Source organism: Salvelinus namaycush, chromosome 29 (assembly GCF_016432855.1).
Source record: "Salvelinus namaycush isolate Seneca chromosome 29, SaNama_1.0, whole genome shotgun sequence".
NCBI lineage: Eukaryota > Metazoa > Chordata > Actinopteri > Salmoniformes > Salmonidae > Salvelinus > Salvelinus namaycush.
In genome coordinates, this window is record NC_052335.1 from 20,016,526 (window position 1) to 20,021,194 (window position 4,669).

Sequence of the window (4,669 nt, forward strand, 5' to 3'; positions counted from 1 at the left end):
GCTTTTTAAAAATTGTACCCATCTACCAATAGGTGCCCTTCTTTTGGAAAACCTCCCTGGTCTTTGTGCTTGAATTTGTGCTTGAAATTCTCTGCTCGACTGAGGGACCTTATAGATAATTGTATGTGTGGGGTACAGAGATGAGGTAGTCATTCAAAAATCATGTTTAACACTATTATTTAACACAGAGTCCTGAACTTATTTAGGCTTGCCATAACAAAGTGGTTGAATACTTACTAACTCTAGATATTCAGATTTTCATTTTTTATGAATTCCACTTTGACATTATGAGGTATTATGTGTAGGTCAGTGACAAAAACATCTTCATTTAATCCATTTTAAATTCAGGCTGTAACACAAGAAAATGTGGAAAAAGTCCAGGGGTGTGAATACTTTCTGAAGGCACTGTAAAGCCACCCTATGTGAACATGTGTGTCAAATGCTTATTATTCCACAGCTCCTATACTTAATCATATAGGCTGCAACACCAAGAGAATATTGCTCTCTTTTACTGTACAGCTTCAATAAAATAAAGCATTCAAGGCAATACGTATGATTACTCACTGCAAGCTCTCTCTCTCTCTCTCTCTCTCTCTCTCTCTCTCTCTCTCTCTCTCTCTCTCTCTCTCTCTCTCTCTCTCTCTCTCTCTCTCTCTCTCTCTCTCTCTCTCTCTCTCTCTCTCTCTCTCTCTCTCTCTCTCTCTCTCTCTCTCTCTCTCTCTCTCTCTCTCTCTCTCTCTCTCTCTCTCTCTCTCTCTCTCTCTCTCTCTCTCTCTCTCACCAATCTTACATCTGTTCCATATCAAAATATTTGTTGCTTTTACACAGCCTGTGGTTTTTGGCATAAAGAATATGTTCAATATGTCCTTTCTAACGTGGTAGGTATTTCACAAATAGCCTCAGGAATGCCCAGTATCCTTATTAACTCCAATACCAACAGAGAGGTTTTTGTCAGTGTTTGACTATATGACTAGGCACACTCCACACAGCACTGATAGTTTCCCCTCACCGCTCTCTGGTCCCGGGTATAATAGGCGCCATTGTAACAGTGTGTTCTTTAGGACCGGCCTGAAACAGGTCACTGGAATGGCAGGATGTCCTGTATGCTCCATGGAAGTGTCTGAAATGCCTGGGCTATGCACGTCTCCAATAGCAGACCCACACACACAGCCATCAGGGAGAGCCTTCTGCTGCAGTATAGAATGACTGGAGAAGAGAGGAAATGATCAGAACACAAAAATGACAATATGCAGGAAAAGTACTTGTTTTGAACAACTTCAACATCATGTTAATCTCCTACTTGCTGTAGAATTGAGAAATACTGCCATCAGTACAATAAACTATGAATTCTACAGAAATCCAATATCAATCAAATGTATTCATTAAGCCCTTTTTACATCAGCAGTTGTCACAACGTGCTTAAACAGAAACCCAGCCTAAAACCCAAAGAGCAAACAATGCAGATGTAGAAGCACAGTGGCTAGGAAAAACTCCCTAGAAAGGCAGGAACCTAGGAAAAAACCTTGAGAGGAACCAGGCTCTGAGGGGTGGCCAGTCCTCTTCTGGCTGTGCCGGGTGAGGAATATAGTACGTGGCCATTAAAGCCAGATCGTTCTTCAAGATGTTCAAACATTCATAGATGACCAACAGGGTCAAATAATAATCATGACGGCTATAGAGGGTGCAACAGATCAGCACCTCATGAGTAAATGTCAGTTGGCTTTCCATAGCCGAGCATTTAGAGGTCGAGACAGTATGTGCAGTAGAGAGAGATAGAGAGGGGGAGAGGGGTGGAAACCGCAGGTCCGGGACAAGGTAGCACAACTGTTGAAGAGGTCAGGGTTCCATAGCCGCAGGCAGAAATGCAAAAACTGGACCAGCAGCACACAAGGGCCATTACCCTGTGTATTGTGAAAAACCACAGGGGCCACACAGAGACTAGTGCTTGCTTTGTGGGCCTGATTGTTGGGTGAAAAAAACATAACGCATAATGGTAATGCAGTTTTAGTGAATGAATGGATTCGTTTTGGACAATTTTGGGACCATTTATAACTATTTAGTAACTCTAGGGAATAACAGAATTCATGTTCTGTCACGCCCTGGCCTATTATTTTAGTTAGGTCAGGGTGTGACATGGGAAGTGTGTGTGTTTTGTCTAGTTTAGGGTGTGTGTATTGTTTAGGGGGTGTTGTATAGTGTATGGGGTTGTGTTCAGGAGAGAGTTCTAGGAAAGTCTATGGTTGCCTGGTTTGGTTCTCAATCAGAGACAGATGTCATTAATTGTCTCTGATTGGGAGCCATATTTAAGGCAGCCATAGGCTTTAGGTGATTGTGGGAGATTGTCAATGTTGAACGTAAGTAGCTTGTGTGTGCACTTTCGTTTGTAGCGTCACGGTTGTTTGTTGTTTTGTATAAGTGTTTCGTTTCGTGTTCATCTTCGTCGTAAAATAAAAGAAGATGTATTCATACCACGCTGCACCTTGGTCCATTCATTCACCTCAAGACGACCGTGACATGTTCGAACATGGATTTTCAAGCTAGGAGTAAGAGCTGCCATCTGCTGGTGCACATCAATGCTCCTGCTCCTAATCATTACCCTGTGAGCTGATGGTTTCTATTTTAATAAAACATGACTGATGTGAAAAGTAGATAGATATGGGGCTCGATGTGTGAAGTAGGTTATTTACTAGTATCAATAATGAGTTATGAGAACTTTTCAATCCATTTTCACTCCAATTCATTTGCTGAATTGACAGGAACAGAGATGGCGCTAAATTTGAGTGACTCTAATGGGAGCGTTGGTACACTGAGGGAGGAGTTGGCTAATATACCTCTGATAGCCTGAGAGTTGGACGTGAGCACAAACAGCTTGATGAGGCTGAAACAGAGCGGGGAATAGTCATGCTCCCATATGACTTTAGGGATGAGCAGAATGTTGCCATAGCTGGACAGCAGGATTTCTTTCAGCATTAAGCTCAGTTCAAAGTCCTAGCCAAGCAGCATCTAAACCAGCTAAAGGAAGCACAGCACTCCGACAGAGAACGCACCCAATTCTGTGGACAAATAAACATGAAATCAGTACCAACCAGCAGAAGACTGTCATTTGTATGGAATCTTTGTGAAAAGAAAGCAGAATTTGTCACTTCAACCACACTTGGAAACATTGTTATAACATTGATATTAACATTGTCATATGCATGTTTGTTGATGAGTGCATGAGTTGTTATAGTAATAATGTGCTTTTCCCATGAGCAATACACCAAGAGCTGCCATCCTAAACATTCCCATTCGTTGGTGTATCTAATGATGTCTGCAGGGCCATTGTTCTGTTCAGATCCCTGAATTTGTGACCACCTCAGGTAGGACTCACACAGCAGGCAAAACACACACAGCTTCTAGTGAATCTGTAGAGGAAACCATCAATAAGACATACCATCATGTGTCTCTGCAGAGAAAATGAAAATGCAATGCAACGTGCATCAAGTCTCCTCAATTTTCGAAAGCATGCACTGTAATCTGACTCTGGTGAATCGTTATTTGAGTGTCTTACTGTACTTACGTTCAATGTAATGTTGAACAGAATGTGTGTGAAGGCTTGAGTTTAGCATAAAATGGCACCAATCAGAATAATGACTGATCATATTCAATGTACTTGTCCACAGGCCTTTGGAAGGATTCCTGAAAGAAGTAGAGACATTTACCCATTTCAGACAGAAGATGTGGTATGTTACCTGTAAAAAAAATATAAGGCAATGTTTATATGACCCCCATTCAAACAGTCCCTTATTTACCATTGAATTGCAGGTATAATCCTTTTACATATCAGTGGGTACCTGGCAAATTGGTAGGGGTGTTGTTAAACCATGGGGGCTGTTTGCAGTTCAAATTTGGGAGGTGTTAAACAATGGAAGTGTCAATGAATTTACCTGCAAAAAAGCAGAGAACCATTCACACAGACCCGACACCTGTATTTTGGTTACATGGTCTATCCAGGAATCATGTCGAGGTCTTTTGGTGGCTTTTAGTTTTCCACGTTTTTTACCCCCTACCCCTTTCAGATATACGAAATGACTGTTATAAAAATGCAGGCATGGTAAATTAGTGGGATTTTGGTCTGTGTATGAAAAGGATAAAACAGGCACTCCACACCAGGCATTTCTCTAGCTTCTATGGCTAAACTAGATAGACAGCTTACTGTTTTATCTGTTATAAGGTTAGAGTGCCAACCTCTAACCAGAAATGTCAGCTAATAACTTGAATAGAAACACAAAACCCCAGCTACCTACACCGCTGGCAGTGAGAGCTCCCTTCATTTCTAGCTAGCCTAGCATCAGTTAGGTAATATCTAAACCAGTTAATGAATATGGGCCAGCTAGTTAACTCACACATATTATTATCTTCAAGATCCCATTACTGTAATCTTTGGAAGCTCGTGCGCGTCCTTATTGCATTCAAAACATCTAAAGAACCCATTTGCCATTCTGTTTTATGTTGGCAACTTGGCAACGATAAGCAACCAGCTTGAGGAATCTGACTTCCTAGATTTATGCATGATTGGTCGGGAAGTGTAGTCGTTTGCAGTTTGGCTAGCGGTTTGGGTCAAAAGGGGGCGTAGGTACCCGGGAACTACATTACCAATGCTCCCGCGCTCCTCATCTCACATGAAACA

General features: G+C 41.7%; 1 pseudogene; it reads right to left on the reverse strand.

Annotated features, from left to right (window-relative positions):
• Positions 1-726: 726 nt before the first annotated feature.
• LOC120024320 lies at positions 727-4,529 on the reverse strand (annotated as a pseudogene).
• Between the last annotated feature and the right edge of the window lie 140 nt (positions 4,530-4,669).